Source organism: Equus przewalskii, chromosome 11, assembly GCF_037783145.1.
Source record: "Equus przewalskii isolate Varuska chromosome 11, EquPr2, whole genome shotgun sequence".
In the NCBI taxonomy this organism is placed as follows: Eukaryota; Metazoa; Chordata; class Mammalia; order Perissodactyla; family Equidae; genus Equus; species Equus przewalskii.
Window position 1 is genome coordinate 10,475,620 of NC_091841.1, and position 23,792 is coordinate 10,499,411.

At 48.4% G+C, this 23,792-nt stretch overlaps 1 protein-coding gene across 2 annotated transcripts in view; it reads right to left on the reverse strand.

Annotated features, from left to right (window-relative positions):
- CHST1 (carbohydrate sulfotransferase 1) overlaps positions 1–6,820 on the reverse strand; it is a 100,315-nt gene extending 93,495 nt beyond the window's left edge. The window contains exon 1 of one of the 2 annotated variants that reach the window (XM_070563836.1): positions 6,091–6,820. The gene's annotated coding sequence lies outside the window, so the exon portion shown is untranslated. The remainder of the gene's footprint in view (positions 1–6,090) is intronic. The other variant, XM_070563839.1, reaches the window with a different exon arrangement.
- Between the last annotated feature and the right edge of the window lie 16,972 nt (positions 6,821–23,792).

Here is a 23,792-nt window from a genome sequence, read left to right on the forward strand (position 1 = left end):
ACGCCGGGAAGGGAGGAAGAGAAGGTCGGGGAAGAGGGAAGTCTCGCAGGTTGCATAACATCCCATCAGAAGGAGGAGGAGGAAAGGCATTTTAGGCAAAGGGACAGCAGGAGGAAAGGCTGGGCGTGTTAGGCAATTCAAGTGGTCTCTGTGCAGAGGGGGCAGAGACGGGTGGGGGCCACAGACTGTCCCCAGGGGCAGCAGGAAGCCATCCCAAGTTTGGAAGCAGGAGAGGGATGGGAGGAGAGCAGAAGCCACACAGATATCCGTGGCTCAGCATGGCGGGCGGACTCAGGGGAGAGGTACAGAGGCAAGGAGACGCCGTAGGAGGCTGCGGGAGTCTCCGGGGAGAGATGAGGAGGACCCACGGTGGGCAGACGGGCCGACAGGAATTAGAGCGAGTCTCTCATAAGTGGGACAGGTATCGGCCCACGATGTTCACGCATCCACAGCCTCACCTTCCATCAGAGCCAGACGGGACTCCGTGACTCACCGCTGGGGGCCCTGAGGCCCAGACAGGAAAAGTGGGGGTGCCAGGCCCTGGCTTTACGACTTTGAGTTTTCTCTGGGCCTCTGGGAGCAGGTGGCTCAGTCCTTCTAGGACCTGGCCTTTTTTAGCTTCTAACTCAGACAAGCCCCCGCCAGGGGGGATGGGCAAAGGAGGGGGCTGCTGCCCGAGCAGGAAGACGACAACCACCTTTGATGTTTTGGCTGCAGAGATCCAGGCCTCCTTCCAGGGAGCTTTCCAGACGACAGCCTCCGGCCTGCTGGCCTGCCTGCAGGGAGCATGGGCTGTCCTGGGGCACCGGGCAGGGCTCTGGTGGCAGGCATGGGGCCCCAACAGCTGGTCCAGGAAGTGCCTCGGTCAACTGCCTCTCTGGTGCCCTGCCCTATGCCAGGAGACAGCCATCACGGTGGCCCAGACAGAGCACTGCTCTCAGGAGTCAAGTCCTGGAATCTAGTGCCTTGCTGCCCTGCCACTCGGGAAGCTGGCCTTGAGCTTGCACTGTGACAAGCCCGTGTATGAAGGCTGATGAGGCCACACAGCTCACACCGAGAAACGCTGCGTAAACACGCCCTCGTCCTGGGGGAGCATCGTCCCCAAGCTGCCAATGTGTCTACACTTATCAGCTTAGTTCAAAGAAGAAACAAGTCTGATCATTGTCACCCTGCAATGTGTACAAGCCTGCGGTTCGCAATGTACTTCTGCACACGATGTCCTCGCATCTGACTTAAAAAGTAAATTCACACCCAGGGCAGGTGCAGCTAGGCAACTTCACAGGTGCCGGAAACAGCTTCTGAGAGATTCAGATTCAACCCACAGAGACTGAGTGTCTACTCATGCCAGCCCTGGACAGCAGCATCAGCAGCTGCTAGACTGGAGCAAGACCTGTTCACCCTGGTCCAAAATGTTCCGCATGAAGAAAGGGTTACCCATCAAACCAGTCTGGGAAACAGTCCAAACTCTGGCCCCTTTTGAAGAATCGCAATGCCTCTGAAAATAGCAAAGGCTCTGATAAGTCCTGCAGCAATTCTATTTAACAAGTTTCCTGAACATGGCCTCTTTTACAGAAAACTTATGAACAGTCTGCACAACTTGGGTTCCGAGAAACACATTCTGACAAATAGTAATCTGTCCGAGAGAAACAGCCTAAAGGTGGGGTTTCGGATGCTTGAATGAAGGATGCATCCTCGGGCAGTCTCCCTCAGTCCCTCAGATGACAAGAGGAGCATTTGCTTCTCGGGGCCTCCGGAAAGAGAGCGCAGGGGAGGCCCAGGTCTGCAGGACCCCTGGCTGTGGCCAGGCTGGCAAGCAGACGCCCAAACCTTGGCTGGGCAGAGCGTGTGTGCAGCTCTGGGACCGTCATTTTTGGGGGGCGCCAGGGTCAGGCAGCTGGAACAGCCAGGACACAGATGTTCCAGCCACTCTCGGATCCCGGCCTGCACGCCTGCCTTCCCTAATTCCAATATTTGGCTGCCGCTCTCACCTAATTCATATTCCAATGTCAACACTGCATAATCTTCCCCAAACACCAACAGCCCCGGAGCTGGGAAAGGGGAGGGGACGGCTGATGCGTGGGGTGGGGGGAGACCAAGGGGAGGGGAGAGGAGGGAGCAGGAAGCAGGAAACCCCCAGGAGCCCCCAGCAGGCAGGCAGCACTCCATCGGACCCCCCGCTGGGCCAGCAGGACCCACGAGCCTCTTGGAGAGACAAGGCTGCAGCCCCAGAGGCACCCAGCATCCACGCTGTACAGTCAGGGGCACGAGTTGTGCCCCAAGCTGAGGCCTCTTGTGCTCAGAGAAGGAGCAGCAGAGCCCGCCCTGCAATCAGGCTGGGCTGTCTGGGAGGGCGGGTCTTGCGGGAGATGCGGGAAAGAGAGCCCACCCCAGACAGGACACTAGGGTCTGGCTGCAGCTCTGCCTCACACTGGCTGAATGGCCGTAGGCAAGTCACTCAACCTCCGGCTTCATTCCATGTATAAAATGAGCAGGTTGCCTGTCTCTGAGACCCACAGGCTCTGACATCTGCAGAGGAGGCAGGAGAGCACTGGGAAAAGCTGCATGGGCCCCGGCGCAAAGTCGACTGTCCTGCCTTGCAACCTCCCTGGACCCCAGCATACTCATCTGTAAGTGCGAGCAATGTGCATCTACACATGGGGAGCTCATCAGGATTAAATGAGACACAGCGTGTCAAGCATGCATTTGCACCAAGCTGGGCTCTGAAGGGCCTGGAGCAGCTAGAGCAAGTCCTGCTCGCTATGCGCCTTCTCTGCCCAGACCCTCCCAGGCCTCATCTCGCGGGATCCTCGCGAGAGCTCTGAGCGAGAGACTGTTATTAACCCATTTTACCGAGGCAGAAACTGAGGCTCAGTAACTGGCCCACGTTCACAGCTGGACGTGGCATGCAGCCGGAAGGGAACTGACGTCTGTGATGCCAAGGCCCGGGCCTGTCCCAGCATCCCACGCCGCCTTTCTAAGCTCCAGGAATGGCTAAGGAGGAGACCCGGGGCCTGGGAGTAGCCCCACGGCCTGGCTGGCGGAGGGGGCCGGTCCAGGGGTGCAGCTACAGGATTCGAGATTGCAAGCCACCCCCTTGTAGGATCTGGTCTCCATCCTGACCAGCCTCCTCCTCCTCCTCCTCCTCCTCCTCCTCCTCCTCCTCCTCCTCCTCCTCCTCCTCCTCCTCCTCCTCCTCCTCCTCCTCCTCTCCCCCTCCCCCACCCCCACCCCCACCCCCACCCCTACCCCCACCCCCACCCCCACCCCCACCCCCACCCCCACCCCCACCCCCAGATCCTGGCCTCACCCTACCCGCCCCTCCATCTCTGCCCACCACCACCTTCCCCGCGCCCTCCTTCCACACTCCGTTCCCAGGCAGCCGTCCTCCCTGGTTCTGACCACAAACTCCCTGGAATTCAGTGACCTCCACCCAGATTCTCCCCAGGGCCACATCCAGGCAGACTTCCGGAGGACAGCTGCTAATAAATATGTGTGAGATTTGCATGCGATTTGCATACACTTATAAGGACCTGGAAGGCAATTTTCAAGTGAAATATTATCGAGGCTGCTCCCCCTCCTTATCTCTCTACTTCTTCCTTTCCGTTGACCCCACCCCCAGGCACTGGCCTGCTTCCCCATTTCTGAATGTAATGTTTTAAAAAATAACAATTGCCATTTACGGACACCTACCACGTGTCTGCCGGGGCCCCTCACAGTGACCACCAAAGGGACTAGAACTGGAGGGGATCTGAGGGGACCCAGGAAGAGCACCGCCTTCCCAGCAGGTGGAAACACGGGCTGCGTCTTTGAGACCTGGCTGGGAATTGGCACATTGTCTCTTCGACCCACATTCCATTGACCAGAGCGGGTGGGGTGGCTGAGGCCTTCATTCCCAGTAGGAGAGGAAGATGCACCCCCAGCGAGCCCGGCAGGGGACGGAGGGAAGCAAGATTGTCACCAAATAATTTGATTGCAGCATTTCTTGCCTCCAAGAGCTTGGCGCTGACTCACCGGCCTGGTTGGCGTCACTGCCCTTCCCTGAAGCGACCACGTGGCTGAGGAGTGGGAGTAGGGGGGCGGCTATGGGTCCCACCCAAACCTCACAGACTGAGGCAGAGTTTGGGGGAGGGGGGTGCTGTTACCACAATAAGGGGCAATGGATCCTATGTAGGTAAAAAAAGGTGCATGCAAACCAGCGCTCAGCGCTCCTCAACCACAACACGCACGCACATCAGCTGGGGATCCTGTTACAACGCAGGTTCCGATTCAGTAGATCCAGGGTGGGGCCTGAGGTTCTAAAGGGTCCAGGTGATGCTGGTGAGGCCCAGCAGCAATGATCTAGAATGAAACTGGGGGACCAGCCCCGTGGCCGAGTGGTCAAGTTCACACGCTCCACTTCGGCGGCCCAGGGTTTCGCCAGTTGGGATCCTGGGCGCGGACATGGCACCACTCATCAAGCCATGCTGAGGCGGCATCCCACATGCCACAACTAGAAGGACCCACAACTAGAATATACAACTATGTACTGGGGGGCTTTGGGGAGAAAAAGGAAAAATAAAATCTTAAAAAAAAAAAACAGAATGAAGCTGGGACAGTCTCTCGGCCTTCCTATGCCACATTCTCTTTTATAGGATGACACTTCCACCCCCCGTGCAGACTTCTCTTGGCAAAGACGACGGGCCCTCCAGGAGTGAGGGGACGTGATGTTTGTGCCATGTCTCACCCCCCGCCCTTGCCCCCGCGGCCCCCCAGCCCCCAGGCCCGCCGGAGACAGGACGCAGCCGCCGGTGCAGCGGCCCGTTCCTGCCACAACGCGGCGTCACCCCAGACCCAGTTAGGGTCACCAGGCAGGCAGTCAGGCGCACCGCAGCGAGCTTACTGCCCAATCAACGCTCAGCCCCAGCCGCCTCCGAGAGTGGCGCAGGTACACGACTCGCCCACCCCACCCCCGGGAGGGGACAGGGCGCCCAGGATGGAGCGTCTCAAGGGGGATGTTCTTAGGAGACGAGCCCGAGGCTGGTGAGGTGACAGTGTGCAGCCGAAAGAGCTCGAGCCGGTGACCGCCAGGAGCCCTCAGCCGGGTCACTGCGCTCCAGGGGCTGGGCTTTAACTTCCGGGGCAGAGGTCCACCCCGCCTCTGCTGCTGGACAGCGGCAGGCACCGCCTGGTGTTACAGCCTCAGTTCCCTGTCTGTTACAGAAGGGCATTCTTAACAACCCCTGCGAGGGTGTTGTGCAAACTGGATACGACAGTCTGCACGTGGCTTCGTAGTTCCTGCACGGCGCTTTTTGCCGTCTCCCTGTCTAGGCCGCAGTGGTCCGCCTGTAAAATGGGGATAGTAAGTCCCGCTCTGCAGAAACTAGAAGGATCATCATGTAAGTCAAGCGAGATGCCACGTGTCCGGGGAGACTAGAGCATTTCGTTAAGATGCCCCGTGCCCGGCTTTCTGCTCCTCTCTCCAGGGCACAGCTGTGTTCCGGTCCCCAGGTCTCTGCGGCCCCACAACGGGCCGTGGGTGGTCAGCCCCGCTCAAGAGGTGTCATTCTGATGGTTTGGGTACATAAAATAGAGAAGAGGCATTTCTTGAGCCATGATCTGTGACATTCAAACGAGCCTCGAGTGAAGACGCCAAAAGGGAAAAAATAGTCCAAGAAGGTGGTTGAAACAGTGCAGGTGAGACTCGAGAGGGGAGCGCGAGATCCCAGCGCAGGAGAACTCAGGCGGCGGTACCGACGCACGCCGGCGGGGCGGGAGGGGGCTGCACGGAGAGTGGTTAGTGTCTGCGGGAAAGACGGGGGCTTCTCGGATCGTCCTGTGTGCCCCAGCTTCCAAAGCACGCATCCACGTGGATGCACGCACATGCCGAGACACACAGACAGACGCGCAGATACACACGGACGCGCATACGCATGCGCGTCCCCGGAAACGCGCACAAGCAGACACACACGAGCACCTGCAGTTCGCACCCACAAATAAGCACACACACAGGCATGCACAGAGATACGTGCACACACAGACAACACACGCATGCGCACGCAAACAAAGCGCACCCAGACTGACACAGACGCACGCACGTTCGCTCAGCGATACCTTAGGATCCACCAGGCCCTGGAAGTTGGCGCTGACGATTTTCCCACGATCCTTTCCAGCTGAGCCTGTGATCCCACAAGCGTCCACAAGAGGGCGCGCAGGAGCCAGAATTCAGGAGGCCCTGGCGAGCGGGTACTGAGAAGTGATGGTCACAACGCGGAGGCCCAGAGAGGGAGCGGGCGCGCCCCAGCGCGCAGCCAGTGACCCCTGCCTGTCTCCCTGCGAGGATCAGGGTCAGGAATGGGGAGGTGCGGGAACTTGTCTTGTTACCCGCCTGGCTGGAGAGGAAGAGTCAACTAGGGAAGCGGAAGTTAAGTTCTGAGGTTTTGTCACACACTGTCCCTAACCGACCGTGACCCTGAGTAAGTGCCTTGGCTTCTCGGGCCCGCAGTTTTCTATGAGGAAGCTGCTCTCCCTCACCCACGCGTCTCCGGACCCTCGGGAGACCCGTAGCCACGCCTTCCTGCATCCACAGGCATCCAGATCTTTGGGTCTCTGCTGCTCCTCCCCATCCAGGGCGCATGCTGGCACCTCCCCAGACAGGCCTCCTCCGATGGCGCCCCACCCCATTACCATTTTATTTGCATCACCTTATTGCTTCTTGAAACTGCCTTGTCTATTAATGTGCTTCCATGTTCATTTTGTCTCCTCCAGGAGACGGTAAACCTCAGGAGAACAGGGACCTGGGTGTCCTGTTCCCCCAGCCTGGTATCGCTGCACCCAGAACGGTGCCTGGCACCCGCGGGCGACACTCAATGGGCTGAAGCGCCGGTGCGTGCTGCGTGCTGGTGCTGCCCTCTGGTGGCGCCGGGCCCCCATTGCACCTGGCTTTCTCCTGCTCAGCGGGGGGCCTTTTTTCTCCCACCCACCTGTCGCCAGGGCCATCTCTGTGGGACCCTGGGGGTGCAGATAAGCGGATCTTATCTCCAGGGTTCGTCGCAGCCGGATTCAGACGAGTGAGGGACCCTCTCTGGCACCTAGTATTTGAACAGTCAGCCTCAGAATTAATAAAGCTGAGTTTAGCGTATGCTGTGGACTGTGTCGGGAAAAGACACCTTCAGGGCAGAAATACGATGGTGCCTATATCTACAAAGTCTAACCGAGACAGCGAGACAAGCCAGTCCAACTGCCCCATTTTACAGACAAAGTCACTGAGGCCCGAGCCAGGACAGGAAGATAAAATTGCCTGCTTTAGAAAAACCTAGAGCGACTGTCACCCATTCCGCCACCCACCGATAACAGGGCAGTCACATTTGATGCAAAGCGTGTGCTCCTGAAGACCTTGCATAATTCAAAACGTGCATAATTCCAGACTAATTTTGCCACAGAAATGAATGCAAAGTCGAAAGGATGTGTTGCATAAATCCACCCCCATTGTGGGATATTTTGGCTTTAACGCTGCTCTTTATTTTCCCGGCATTCTCTCTAATATTTCACAGCGCCCTCTCTCCCAAATTAACAGTGCAGCGTTTCCTGCCGGGGGTCCGGCCTTCTTCATAACATTATATTACATCTCTCTTCCTTCCCGACGTTATCGATTTTCAGGTGCGTTTTTCAACACCACCACTTAAAGGACACTTGGATGACATTGTTACCGGATACGGATAAAAGATTTAAAGTTATAATAGCTGTGAATGTTGAGAAAGCGGCGCGATCATCTCCAAAATCCCCTGCAGAAATTAGAAATTCGGATGCATGCCAACAATAGTGCGTGCATATACAAGCCAGGTATTCCTAGTTAACGACCAAAGCGACGTGGCCACGTGGCAGGTTTCCAATCCCAGTTAACAACTCACTTAGCTCCTCCCACTAGGGAGCTGCAGTTCTTGACAGCTTTTTTAACTGAGGGGCTTTGCATTATTTTGAGCTGACTGCATAAACATTTTTATGTGGCATTTTCCCAAAGCCACATAGGTAGTTGAATTTCTCCTAAACGGTGACCTCGCCCCGGATGATCTCCCTTGCTATGTCCTTTACTCCAGAATGGTGGAAATGTGTGACCGCACCCAACAATCACAGCTATGGACTTCGGAAACTCCAGCCACCTGCCCCATATCCACGCAGGGGCCGGTGTGGAGGCAGCCTCGGCAGAGGCCCGCCCGCCCCCGGAGGGCTGGCCCCGCCCCTCCTCCAAGTCGACTCCTCTTGGGGACTGGAGAGGGGGCTCCCCTCCGAAGAGTCCTCCTGTCTCCTCCTGCTCCCACTTCCCACGAGCACTGGCTGGAAGCTGTCTGCCACTCTGTTCCAGCTACCCCCCTCCTCAACATAGATCCATGCTGGGGGCAGGCGGGGAGATGAAAGAAGCTGGGTGTCAGTTTCAAGCATTCACAGGACCATCAGACTTTCCACGTTGCCGAGAAGAAGATGTCGGTACAACTCCTGTGAGGTGTCTCCTTGGCCTTCCTCTGCCTGGAACTGCCTCCTGAAAGCTCCCTCAGAAGAGAAAGGGCCAGGCCCTAGGAAGGAGCACAAGAGGGCCACCAGCACAGGCTCTGACGCCCCCCCGCTGGGATTCCGGGCCTGCTTCCACCTCCAGTGACCTCGAGCAAGCCCCTACCCAAGACAGCGCCCCTCGCTGGGCCTCAGTTTCCACCTCTGTAGGGTGGGGACATTAATAACCACCTGCTTCCCAGGGTCCCTGTGAGAATGAAATGCGCTCCCCCGTGTGACAGCGCCAAGCACCCGGTAATGAATGGGACACATGTTTGCTGAGGGCCTGGGGTGTCTGCGGGCCAGGGTCAGCATCTGGGAAGTCCCACCCCTCAGAGAATTTGTGGTCCCACCTTACAGAGTGACCCGGCCAGGAAGAGTCTCCCCACTGATTCAGATTCACCTGTGGGGATGCACGGGGAATCGCTCAGCGGAGGAGGGCCAGGGTCCTGGCTCTAGCTTTGCCCGAGTGTCTGTCACTCTCCTTCCACCTCTGGGCCGCCTCTAAGACTTGAGGGGCTTGGACAGGAGCCTGGGGGCCTCTTCGACCCCAGGTTATCCATTCAGACTAGCCACTCCCAGCGGGCCGCCCCCTCCCTGGGCAGCCAGCGAATCTGCCAGTTTGCCCAGGGGGTACGTCTGGTGGTCTCAGAACCACACTCCTTCCAGCCCTCAGGAGTCAGCCGGGTGGCCAGGCCCAAAGGTGATGGCCGCAGCCCAGCCTTCGTCTTCTGGACCCCCACCCACCTCCACCAAGCTCTGTTTTCCTCCTCGGAGCCCAGATTATACTTCGTGGACAATCCCTTGCTCTCTCTGGGCCTCAGCTTCCCCTCGCAAGAATGGGCAGCTGGATGTCTCCAGCGGTCCAGCTAAGCCTTCTCACAATGTAGGAACTCGGCCTCCATCCTCCACTCCCCGCCCCCACTGCAGGTGCCTAAGGACCTCGCCCCCCTTGCCCCACCCCTCCTCGTTGCTCCCTCCCCTCTCTCCTCCTCTGCTGCTGCACTGGGGCCACTGCTGGCTGGGGTCCCAGGCACCAGAGGGGGACCCCACAGAACAGTAGAAGGAAGGGCGGTGGTCTTTAGGAGGAGAGAATGGGATGCCCTGGCTCCATCAACCCAGCCCATTCCTGCCCCTCTCCTGTCATGTTTTAATGTCTCTTCACATTCTTATCTCCCACCAACAAGGAGGCTCCTGAGGGTGGGGCGGGAGGGAGGGGGGGAAGGGAGGGTGGCATCCAGCCTTTCCCCTCTGTATCCCCAGCACCTGGATCCTGGGACCTGTTTCCTGACGGGACAGGGCAAGGTCTGGGGCAGGAGCCAGGACGATAACATGGTCCTGGCCTGTGGCCTGTTCAACATGCTCCAAGTGTCCCCACAGGGCCAAACCATGCCACCAAGACAGGGCTGCCCTGGGCCCTCCCTCGGCTGTCTCCTCCCTCCCTTCTCAGCTCCTCTGCCCTTTAATCTCTCACTCCCGCTTCCCTGCCACCCAAGACCTCCTCTGCTTGTGTCCAGCCTTCCTCCTGGAGAGCCAGTCATTTCCAGCTGTTTCTGACTCCAACTGGAAGGGGGGTAGGGATGGGGGAGAAGGGGCTTTGGATCACGAGGGTAGAGGAAGGGAGGCAGGACCCTGACAGTGCTCTGGCTTCAGGGCGAAATGTCGAAAAATCATTCAGAACTTCTTCCTATGGGAAATTCGCCTACTTGCGTAATTTTCATATCCAATTCTGCTACAAGAGCGTCTGTGTCCTTCCCATCTTCAGTTCCGTTTCTAAACACTCTCTTTTATTACTTGAGTTATGGGAAGTGCCAGGTCCCAATGAGTGTGTGGGGGGGACGAGAGGTGGCAGAGGAGGAGAAATGCCTCAGTGACAGTGAAGAATCGCTAAGTGTGGTTTCGTTGAACCCAGATCCTGGTGTCAGCCCTGAAATTCCTCCTCCTCCAGGAAGCCCTTCTGGGCTGGGGGGAAAGCCCCTGATTTAAGAAACAGTATCAGATGTTTCCTAGATCTAACTGGGCTCTTGTTCTCCTGCCTCTGCCCCTCGCCGCCTGAGGAGCCCTTCCTCCATATGTGTCCAAGTGCCCCCATCTGTCACTGCCAGGTATAAAGGGCACTACTTCCCAGGAGAAGAGCCTAACCCTCCCCAGGCACTTTCTACCCTGGGCTGCCGTGATCACAGGTCTGGGGACCAGCCTGGCTTCGCCCAGGTGTCTTTCAAGTCACTTTCAGCCCCTGGGGCTTCTCTTCAGAAACCTCAGCGGTGGATACAAGCTTACCGGCCAGTTAGGCCACCCTGCCCTGGGTGTCATCTCCTAGCTAGCCTGTGAGCAAGATCCCTGACCCAGATTCAGGGGACACCGAGGAATCCGTCCATTCATTGGGTGACTCAGTGGATGAATTCAGAGCTTGGGGACACTGAGACCTAGAGCTGTCTCGACATTAAGCCTCTGGGCCACCTCAGCAACTGTCCTTCCTTTTCCGTCCCAGCCCAGTAACAACATCACCTTCTAGGCCACCAGCCAGCCAGCCACACCCTCAGCATGACCTCGGGGGAAATGATCAAAAAGGGTGACAATGTGTCCTCTCGCTGTTTTTTTTCTTCCAACATAATTATACACCATGGAGATAATAATACTAACTGCAAATATTTATTAAACGCCTATTGTATGCCTGGCACTCAGCTCTAGGCTTTCCTGTGCAATATCTCATTTAATCTTCATGATCCTCCATGAGGTGGGGTCTCTATTAGCCCCCAATTTCCAGACCAGGAAACGAGGCTGGAAGAAATGAAACTTGCCAAGGTCACATAGCAAGCTGGTGACAGAACCTGGAGACTCTGTGAAATCATTTTTGATGCATTTGTGTGGCAATATTTTTGCATTTCTATAGCGCTCTTTCAGACTTCTCATTTTTATTATTTTAATTTAATGTCCTGATCTATTTTCAGTTCATTATGCCTGTTCTGTTCGTTTGGCAACGTTTCTGCGAACTGTCAATTTTGTCCTCCTCTTTAAGAGAGTAGCAATAGTCGGTGGAATTTGTGAGAATATGGGTAAATAGGTAAAGTGGACATGGATGACTGAAAATTAATTGTTAAAATGAAACAACCTAGAAAGCAGACAAAATTGCTTGCAAAAGGCATATGAAAATTGCAGAATCTCCCCAGGGTGTGAGGACCTTGTCAAGACGTGAACGAATGGCTGTAAACATTCATTTCCAACCAAATTCCTTTCAGCTGATTCACTTGGAACTTAGGGGAAAAAACTTGAAATTTGTTATAACTTTGTCAGACAAATGCATAATTGCTGGGAAATTATTTAGAAATTAAAAGCCCAGAAGTCTGGAGATGAAAATGGAGAGTAAAGAGATACCAATAAAAGCTAAAATACACTTTTAAGGTTTTCAGGCCAACCCATGGGGCATAAAAATTAATAATACCTGAAAAAACAGGGGCCAGAAATACTGTTTCAACCAACTTTTTCTGTATCAGATTCACTGAAGTATAATTGTGTGCAATAAAATGCACAGATTTTTAAGTGTAGCGTTTAACTTCTGACAAATATATATACCCAAGTAACAATCATACAATCAAGATATCCATTGACATTGACATTGACATTGATAAGAGACTGAACATTTACATCAGCCCAGAAAGTTCCTCTGTGCCTCTTGGTAATCAATCCCTTCACCCCTAGTGAACCAATGATCTGCTCCCTATAATCAGAGTTTACGTCTGCCTGTTCTAGAAGTTTATAAAAATGGACTCATACATGCTGTATTTTTTCATGCTTGTCTTCTTGCACTCAGTAAAATGTTTTTGAGAATTATGTATTTTGTTGCTTGAACCAACTCCGGGTCAGTCAGTTCTTTCATTTTGATCCATTGTATGAAAACACCGCACTGTGTTTATCCATTTGTCTCTTGATGGGCATTTGGGTTGTCTCCAATCTTTGCGATTATGAATAAAGCTTCTATGAAGATTGTTGCCTAGGTCTTAGTCTGGATATAGTTTTTCATTTCTCTTGGGTCAATACCTAACAATGAGACTGCTGGGTCACGTAGGAGATGGACATTTAACTATATAAGAAACCACGAAACTATTTTCCGAAGTGACGATGCCAGTTTACTTTCCCCCAGCGGTGTATGAGCATTCCAGTTGCTCCCCATTCTGGCAAACATTTTGTAGTTTCAGCTTTTGAACTTTGTTTTTACTGTACGAAGCAGGAAGTTGGGTCTCATTGTTCAACCAAATTGCTTTTTATCCAACAGTCTGCTTGCTTCTCAACCTCAAATATGTGCGCACACTTGTATATTTGCATGCATGCGTGCACACACACCCACGCCACTCCTGCTGCCTCCTGTGTGGTGAAGAATGCACTGGATGAGGAAACAGGGGTGGAGCTTGGCTCCTGCACAGGCCTGACTGACCCAGAGCAGGTCACTTCAAACCTGTTTTTTCAAAATCCAATGTGGACAGGAATCTCTGCTCACCAAAAGCACAAGCCATGAAAGAAAAATTGATAATTTGGTACCCATTAAAATATCAAACTTCTGCTCTGCAAACGAGATTGTTAAGAGAATAAAAAAGTAAGCCATAGACTGTGAGGAAATATTTGCAAAACACACATCTGATAAAGGACTTGCGTCCAAAATATACAAAGAACTCTTAAAAGTCAACAACAAGAAAGCAAACAACCCAAATTAGAAATGGGTAAAAGATTTGAAAAGGCATGCCTCCAGAGAAGGCACACAGGTGGCAAGTAAGCATAAGAAAAGATACTTAGTATCATATGTCATTGGAGGATTGCAAATTAAAACAACGAGGGATTGCCGGGAAGATGGCAGCACAACAGATTTACAACTACCCTTGGAACAATGACCCCTGAGAGAGAACCAGAAACTGGATAAAAAGAACTCCCACAACAGGGGACGGTGCTGACTGAGGTGGAAGAGGCAGAAATCCCTTTCTGGAGAGAAAAAAACCACATTCCAGCCATGGTGCTTCATGGACGGGATTAATCTTAAACCACATAAGGGATTGGCCTCACCTTCCAAAGCCAGAAACAATTGGGTGCTGCCCACCTGAGGCCGGCCCCACCAAGGTGCTCGACTCAGAGAGCTGACAACAGCCTTGCAGGGCGGAGAGCTACAGCAATTGTAAGCCTCTGAGCCTAGCATCCAGCCATGCCTACTCACTCAGCAGAAAAACTGCAGCAGGAATGTGCTATGAGACCATTAGACCTCGCAGCCAACTGTGCTGGGGCTGCACAGACCCAATAAAGTGACTGAAGGGACCGTAGCAGCCGCACGCAGCTGAGCATTACAACCAGCCGGCCAGGGGGACAGCCGAGGCTCCCTGGGCACCTGCAGCAAGACAACCCTGCTGCAACAGAAGGACACACGTAGCCCACATGGGAGACATTCCTGGAACATTCGGAACTGGTGGAGAGAGAAGAATACTGCTGGGCTTCATAAGGCATCCCTTACATAAGGCCACTTCTCCAAGATCAGGAGACGTAGCTGCCCTACCTAATACATAGATATAAACACAGAGAAAGAGGCAAAATGAGGAGACGAAGGAACATGTTCCAAATAAGGGGACGGGACAAATCCTCAGAAAAAGAACTAAATGAACCAGAGATAAACTACCTGACAAAGAGCACAAACTAACAGTCATAAGGATGTTCACTGAGCTTGGGAGAAGAATGGATGAATTCAGTGAGAGCTTCAACAAAGAATTGGAAGGTATAAAAAAGAACCAATCAGGGGCCAGCTCAGTGGCACAGCAGTTAAGTTTGCACGTTCCACTTCAGCAGTCCAGGGTTCGCCAGTTTGAATCCTGGGTATGAACTTACACACCCGCTTGTCAGGCCATGCTGTGGCAGGCGTCCCACACATAAAATAGAGGAAGATGAGCACGGATGTGAGCTCAGGGCCAGCCTTCCTCAGCAAAAAGAGGAGGATTGGTGGCAGATGTTACGTCAGGGCTAATCTTCCTCAAAAAAAAAAAAAAAAACCAATCAGAACTGAAGAATACAATAATGGAAATGAAAAATTCACTAGAGGGACTCAAGCAGAGTAGATGATACAGAAGAACGGATCAGCAAGCAGGATGAAAGACTAGAGGAAATCACCCACACTGAACTGAAAAAAGAAAAAAGAATTAAAAAGAACAAGAACAGTCTAAGGGAACTCTGGGACAATATCAAGCACACCAACATTTTTAGTATAGGTGTCCCAAAAGGAGAGAGAGACAAAGGGGCAGAGAATCTATTTGAACAAACAGTAGCTGAAAACTTTCCTACCCTGAGGAAGGAAACCGACATGCAGGTACAGGAAGCACAGAGAGCACCAAACAAGATAAAGCCAAAGAGGCCCACACCAAGACATATTATAATTAAAATGTCAAGAATTAAAGATAAAGAGAGAATCCTAAAAGCAGCAAGAGAAAGGCCACAATTTACATACAAAGGAAACCCCCTAAGGCTACCAGCTGACTTCTCAACCTAAACCCTATGGGCTAGAAGAGTGTGTCACAATTTATTTAAAGTGCTGAAAGGAAAAAACCTACAGTGAAGAATACTCTATACAGCAAGGTTATCATTCAGAATGGAAAGAGAGAGAAAGAGCTTCCGAGACAAGCAAAAATTAAAGGAGTTTATCACCAAGAAACCAGTTCTAGAAGAAATGATGAAGGGACTTACGTAAGTGGGAAAGAGAAGACCACAAATAGGAGGAATAAGACAATTATAAAAAAAAAGTGATAAAATCAATGGTAAAGGCAAAAATATAGTAAAGGTAGCAGATCAACCACCTATGAAGATAACATGAACGTTAAAAGACAAAAGTACTAAAATGACCTATTTCAATGGTAAGAGGGTGATGGATAGATACACACAAAACAAGAGATTAGATATGATTTCAAAAACATACAATGGGGGAGGACGGGAGTAAAAGAATAGAGCTTTTAGCAAGAGGTCAACATAAGAGACCATCAACTTAATATAGATTTGTGTATACATAGCTTATTATATACGAACCTCATGGTAATCACAAACCAGAAACCTATAACAAATACACAAAAAATTAAGAGAAAGGAACCCAAACATAATACTAAAGAAAACCATCAAACCACACGGGAAGAGAACAAGAGAAAAAGAAAGGAACAAGAAGAACTACTAAAAGACCCAGAAAAAAAGTAACAAAATGGCAATAAGTACTTACTTATCAATAGCTATTCTAAATGTCAGTGGACTGAATGCTCCAATTAAAAGACATAAGGTGGCTGATTGGGTTAAAAAAAGCAAGACTAATATAAATGCTGCATCGAAGAGACACACTTCAGACCTAAAGACACTCACAAACTGAAAGTGAAAAGACAGAAAAAGATATTCCATGCAAATGGCAAAGAAAAGAAAGCAGGGGTAGCAACACTTACATCAGACAAAATAGACTCTAAAACAAAAACTGTAACAAGAGACAAAGAAGGGCACTACATAACGATAAAGGGAACAAGCCAACAAGAGGACATTACACTTGTAAATATCTATGCACCCGACATAGGAGCACCTAAATATATATAGCAATTATTAACAGACATAAAAGGAGAAATCGACAGTAACACAACAATCGTACGGGACTTTGACACTCCATTTACACCAATCGATAGATCATCCAAAGAGAAGATCAATAAGGAAACATTGGCCTGAAACGACACATTAGACCAGATGGACTTGGTGGATATATACAGAACATTCCATCCAAAAACCACAGATACACATTCTTTTAAAACACACATGGAACATTCACATATTAGGCCACAAAACAAGTCTCAATAAATTTAAGAAGATTGAAAGAATATCAAGCATCTTTTTGGACCACGGTGGTATGAAACTAGAAATCAACTACAGGAAGAAAATCAGAAAAGCCACAAATATGTGGAGATCAAACAAAATGCCACTGAACAATGATTGGGTCATGAATAAATCAAAGGAGAAATTTAAAAATACCTGGAAATGGGGGCTGACCCCGTGGCCGAAGGGTTAAGCTCGTGCACTCCACTCTGGTGGCCCAGGGTTTCTCCGGTTCAGATGCCAGGCGCAGACCTAGCACCACTCATCAGGCCATGCTGAGGCAGCGTCCCACACAGCACAACCAGAAGGACATACAACTAGAATACACAACTAGGTACTGGGGGACTTTGGGGAGAAGAAGATGAAAAGGAAAATACCCGGAGACAGGTGACAATGAAAATAACGAGATGCCAAAATTTATGGGATACAGCAAAAGCGGTTCTAAGAGGGAATTTTATAGCAAGACAGGCCCACCTTAACAAATAAGAAAAACCTCAAATTAAACAATGTAACAGTGCACCTAAAGGAACCAGAAAAAGAAGAACAAACAAAGCCCAAAATCAACAGAAGGAAGAAAATAATAAAAATCAGAGCAGAAGTCAATGAAATAGAGTCTAAAAAAAAATAGTACAAAAAGTCAATGAAATGAAGAGCTGGTTCTCTGAAAAACAAAATTGACAACCTTTAGCTAGACTCACCAAGAAAAACAGAGAGAAGGCTCAAATAAATAAAATCGGAAATGGAAGAGGAGAAATTACAACAGACACCTCAGAAATACAAGAGATTATAAGAGAATACTATGAAAAGCTATATGCCAACAAGTTGGATAATCTAGAAGAAATGGATAAATTCTTAGAATCATACAACCTTCCAAAACTGAATCAAGAAGAAATAGAGAATCTGAATAGACCGATCATCAGTAAGGAGATGAAAACAGTAATCAAAAACCTCCCAAAAATAAAAGTCCAGGACCAGATGGCTTCCCTGGTGAATTCTACCAAACATGTAAAGACTTAATAGCTATCCTTCTCAAACTCTTCCAAAAAAATTGAACAGGGGCCAGCCTGGTGGCATCGTGGTTAGGTTCGTGCACTCTGCTTCAGTGGCCTGGGGGTTCATGGGTTCAGATCCCGGATGCAAACCTACACACCACTCATCAAACCAAGCTGTGGTGGCATCCCATACACAAATTAGAGGAAGATTGGCATGAATGTTAACTCAGCGACAATCTTCCTCAAGCAAAAAGAGGAAGACTAGCAACAGATGTTTGCTCAGGGCCACTCTTCCTCACCAAAAAAAAAAAAAGAAGAAGAAGAAGAGATTAAGACATTCCCAGATAAACCAAAACTGAGGGAGTTAGTCACTAGTAGACCTGCCCTACAGGAAATGCTAGAGGGAGTCATTCGGGCTGAAATGGAAGGATACTAGACTCGAAGCCATATGAAGAAATTAAAAAACAACAGTAAAAGTAGCTACACAGGTAATTATAAAAGCTAGTACTTTTGCACATTTTTTGTTTGTAATCTCTCCTTTCCTATAAGATTCAAAAGACGAACGCTAAAACAGAGTAAAAATCTGTGTTGATGGGCACTCAAGGTATAAAGACGTAATTAGTGACAGTAACAACACAGAGGGACAGGGACGGGCCTGTAGCAGAGCACAGTTTTTGTACACTGTTGAAACTAAATTGGTATTCAGCTTAGATGTTTAGATTTTGTTTAGATTTAATAGGATTTGAATTGTAATCCTCAGGGTAAGCAATAAGAGAAAAAACTAAAATATACGTACAGAAAAAGGAAAGAGAAGGGAACCGAAACAGCACACTAGGGAAAAATCAACTAATCACAAAAGAAAGCAGGGGCTGGCCCGGTGGTGCGGTGGTTAAGTGCACACGTTCTGCTTCGAAGGCCCGGGGTTCGCCGGTTCGCATCCCACGTATGGACATGGCACCACTTGGCAAGCCATGCTGTGGTGGCGTCCCACATAGAAAGTAGAGGAAGATGGGCACGGATGTTAGCTCAGGGCTAATCTTCCTCAAAAAAGAAAAAAAAAAGAAAGCAACAGTAAAAGAATTGAGGGACAAAAAAGATGTAAGACGTGGAAAACAGCAAGAGGACAGAAGTCTTTTCTTACAGCGGTTACTTTAATGTAAACAGATTAAGCTCTCCAATTAAAAAGCAGAAATTGGCAAAATTTATTTCTAAAAAAAAGGACATCATCCAACTATATGTTGACTGCAAGAGACTCACTTTAGATTCAAAGACACAAGCAGGTTGAAAGTAAAGGAATGGAAAAAGCTATTCCATGCAAATAGTAATTAAAATACAACAGGGTGGCTATATTAATATCATACAAAACAGACTTTAAGACAAAAACAGTTACAAGAGACAAAGAAGGACATTATATATTGAGAAAAGAGTTAACCCCCCATGAATACATGACTACTGTAAACATATATGCGGCTAACAACACAGCCCCAAATATATCAAGCAAAACTGACAGAATTCGAGGGAGAAATTAGCTGTTTCAGTCTGCTCAGGTTGCCATGACAAAATACCCCAGACTGGGGCACTTAATCCACAGAAATTTATTTCTCACAGTTCTAGAGGCGGAGGAGTCCGAAATCAAGGCAGGTGTCACTCTGAGGCCCCTTCTCCTGGCTTGCAGGCGGCCGCCACCTTGCTGTGTGCTCATGCAACCTTCTTTTGTGCACACAGAGAGAGCTCTTTGGTGTCTCTTCTTATAAGGACACTAATCCTATGAGATCAAGGCCTGGCCCTTATGACCTCATTTAACCCTCATCACTTCCTTAGCGACTCCGTCTTCAATTACAGCCACACTAGAGGGTTACGGCGTCAACACGTGAATTTGGAGGGGACACAAATAGCCCATAACATCCGCTCTACAGTAACAGCTGAAGACTTCAATATCTCGCTATCAATAATGGACAGAGAGCTAGACGGGAGATCAATAAGGAAAGAGAGAACTTGAACAATGCTAGATATCAACTAGACATACCCAACTTATATAGAGCATTCCACGCAACTGCAGAAATCGGAAACACGCATCCACCCAAAAACCTGAACACGAGCATTCATAGCTGCTTTATTTACGATATTCAAAAATGGCAACTGGTGAGTGGATAAATACAATGTGGTGTAGCCATACACTGAACATTCTTCAGGCTGTGATGGTTAATTTTATGTCAACTTGACTGGCCACAAGTGCTCAAATTAAACGTTGTTTCTGGGTGCATCTGTGAGAGTGCGTCTGGATGAGGTCAGCACCTGAATCAGCGGGCTCAGTAAGGTAGATGGTCCCCACAACGTGGGTGGGCAGCGTCCAGTCCACTGAGGGCCCGAATAGGACAAAAGGTGGAGGGAGAAAGAATTTGCCCTCCTTTTTTCCTGCCTCAGCTGAGACATCGCAGCTTCTCCTGCCCGCAGAGTGGGACCTAGACCATGGGGTTCTCTGAGTCTCAGGCCTTTGGACTCAGACAGACTTACTCCCCAGCCTTCCTGGGCCTCCAGCTTGCAGAGGGCAGATTGCGGAACTTCTCAGCCTCCATAATTGCAGGAGCCAATTCCTCATAACAAATCCTTTCTCCTATTTGTGCATCTCCTACTGATTCTGTTTCTCTGGAGAACTCTGATACACGGTTATAAAAAGGAAGGAAGTACTCATAGACACTACAACATACAGGAACTTTGAAAACATTACGTTCAGTAAAAGAAGCCGATCACAAAAGACCACATATTGCATGAATCCATTTATGTCAAACGTCCAGAAGAGGCAAGTCTACACAGGCAGAAGGCGCATTACTACTCGCCCAGGACTGAGAGGTGAGGGACAATGAGAAGTGACCACTGACAGACATGAGGGGCTCTTGCTGGGGTGACGAAAATGTTCTAAAATGATAGCGATGATGGTTGCGTGACTCTGTGATTATATTAAAAATCATTGAATTGTGTACTTTAAGCGCATAAATGGTATGGTGCGTGATTTATATCTCAATAAAGCTGTTTTCAAAAGCTATTAGAGCTTATAAGTGTGTTAATCAAGGGTCGTAGAATACAAATCAATATACAAAAATCAATTGTATTCTATACAGAGAAATAAATAAATGGAAACAGATTTTTTTTAAGTACCATTTACAATAGCTACAGAAAGCCTGAAACACTTAGGGATAAATTTAATGAAATACGCACAAGGTTTTAAAACATCGATGAGACAAAGAGCTAATTAAATGGAGAAACATGTGATATCCATGGACCAAAAGCCTTAAAATGATTAAAATGTCACTTCTCCCCGAATTGGTCCACACAGCAAATATAATCTTGATAAAACCCCCAGCAAGTCTTTTTCTGTAGAAATTGGCAAGCTGATTCTAGAATTTCTATGGAAAAGCAGATGACCTGGGTTAGTCAAAGCGTTGTTTGAAAGAAGACAAAGAGAGCTCACACACCTGACTCCAAGACTTAACATAAAGACACAGAAATAAGAGAACTCAGTGTTGGCGAAAGGATCAGTATGTCCACAATGGGAGAGAGCAGCATTCAGAAATAAACCCACAGATCCACGGTCGATTGGTTTTCAACAAAGGGGCCAAGGTAATTCAAAGGGGAAGGAATACATTTTCAACAAACGCTGTGGGAACATTTCAACATACCTGTGTTAAAAAAAAAAAAAAAGGAAACTTGACTCACAGCCCTCGCCATATACAAAACTAACTGAACACAGATCATAGGTCTAAACGGGAAGCCTTGAACCACAAAGCTTCTAGAAGAAAACAGAGGAGAAAGTATGTGTGATCTTGGGTTAGGCAAAAAATAGGATATGAAAGCACAAATCAAAAAGGAAAAAATAATTAATGGGACTATCAAAATTTTAAACTTCTGTGCTTTCACAGATACTGTTAAGAGAATGTAAAGACAAGCCTTTGCCTGGAAGAAAATATTTTTTATGCATATATTGGATAAAGAATTCGTGTGTAGATGGATAAAGAACTCTCAAAACTCAATAATCAAAAGCAAACAAGCCAATTTAAAAATGGGTAAAAAAGGAGGCCAGCCCAGTGGCATAGTGGTTAAGTTCACACACTGCTCTCCGGTGGCCCGGGGTTCACAGGTTTAGCTCCCTGGCTGGACCTAGGACCACTTGTCAAGCCACAATGTGGCAGCATCCCACATAAAGCAGAGGAAGACTGGCACAGATGTTAGCTCAGGGCCAATCTTCCTTACCAAAAAAAAAAAGGGTAAAAAAAATGGATCAAGACATAAGAACAGACACTTCCCCAAAGAAGAAATATGAAAGGCACATAGGTACATAAAAAGACAGCATCATTGCCATCAGAGGAAGGCAAATTAACACCACAGAGATCACCACACATTTATTAGAATGGACAAAAGTTTAAACTGACAATACCAAGTCCTGGTAAGGATGCAGACAAATGGAACTTTCATGCATTTCTGGTGGGTAAGGTCATTTTGGAAAAGAAATTGGCAATCTCTTAAAAAGTTACACATACACTTGCCCTAAGACCTAACAGTCTTGCTCCTGGGTATTTCCTCAAAAGAAATGAAAACAGACATCCAACAAAGACCTATACACAAATGTTACAGCAGCTTTTTCACAGCTCTCCCCGAAACTGGAAAGAACCTAGAAGTCCACCATCTGGTGGTTAGATAACCAAATTGTGGTACACCATGAAAGGAACAGACTGACTGATACCTGCGGCATGGATGAATCTTAAAAGCATTATGCTGGGGCCAGCCGGTGGCACAGCAGTTAGTGCACGCATTCCACTTCTTGGCGGCCCGGGGTTCCCCAATTCGGATCCTGGGTGCGGACATGGCACTGCTTGTCAAGCCATGCTGTGGCAGGCGTCCCACATATAACGTAGAGGAAGATGGGCATGGATGCTAGCTCAGGGCCAGTCTTCCTCAGCAAAAAAAGCATTATGCTAAGTGAAAGAAGTCAGACACAAAAGGCTAGATCCTATCATAGGATTCCCTTTATACAACCTTCCAGAAAAGCCAAAACTACAGGGACAGAAATCCATTCACCGATGACTGAGGGAACTTTCTGGGATGATAAAACTGTTTTCTATCTTGATCATTGTGGCGGTTGCCCAAGTGTATACAATGGTCAAAATTCACAGCGCTGTATACCTAAAAATGATAAATTTGAGCCAGCCCTGATGGTCTAGTGGTTAAAGTTCAGCTCTCGGCATTTCAGCGGCCCGGGTTCATTTCCTAGTCGCGGAACCGCCCCACCCGGCTGTCGGTTGCCATGCTGTGGCAGCAGCTCAGATAGAAGAACAGGGAGGACTCATGGCTAGGATAGACAACCAGGCTCTGGGCTTTGGGAAGGGAAAAAAAGAGGAAGATTGGCAACAGATGTTAGCTCAGGGCGAATCTTTCCCCGCAAAAAAAAAAAAAAGAAAAGAAATTTTTCTTTATGTAATGTAGACCTCAATAAACCTCACTTGAAAGAAATTTGACATTATGGGCAGAAATTCTGCTTTCTGTGTTTAGCAGTTACATTTCTCTTCCAATTATACATGGCACATGTACCACGTTAGTCTCTCATTTTCAACTGAGGTGAGTGGAGGAGCAGGATATTTGTTTTTGTAAAAGATGAGGTTACTTCTGACTTTTAAAAACATTCTTTTTCCCTTCATCCTTTTTATATTCTTTCTTTATATTCGTGTGTGAATAGAAGTTAATTTGTCATGAATTTTGCTGTACTTGAGATCAGAATTTTTCTTCCTTGGAAAGTTTTGTGGTAAAAGACATTTTGCTTTTAATTGATCACACAAGATATGAATAATTTCCAAATAGACATCTTCTTGAAAGATTAATGATCTAAATGGAATTAAATAACTCCAAGTCAAATACAGTTCTTAAAAGTTATTTTGTTTAATGTTAAAAATACTATTCTGCCAAACAGCTCCATAAACATTGGAATTATAAAAGATAATTGAATCTCTGTCAGTCTGCTGAGCCCTCTTACTTAAATCTGTATAAACATTTATTGGTTCCAAAAGAATAAAGTGTTCTTCCTAAAATTATCTGGCCAACACGCTGTCTCTTAATATTCGTATAAACTATTAGTCTATTTTCCTATTTATTTAAATATTTGAAACTTAGCAATTATTTTGCACATAAAATTAACAGCTTTCAATTATCATTAGTTTGTATACCATTTTACCCTGGAATAATAAATATATGTGTATTCACCAACTGATTGAAATAATTTCAATATATAAAGCACAAAACAAGATTTTTCAGTTTGGGTTACTTCTAAAATGCTTACCTATGTTTGCAAATGTTCAGATATCAATAATCAATCCGAGTGACCTGCCTCGTTTGTCTTCCTGATGTAATGACACTGGTTAAATGTGGCGTCCCTCC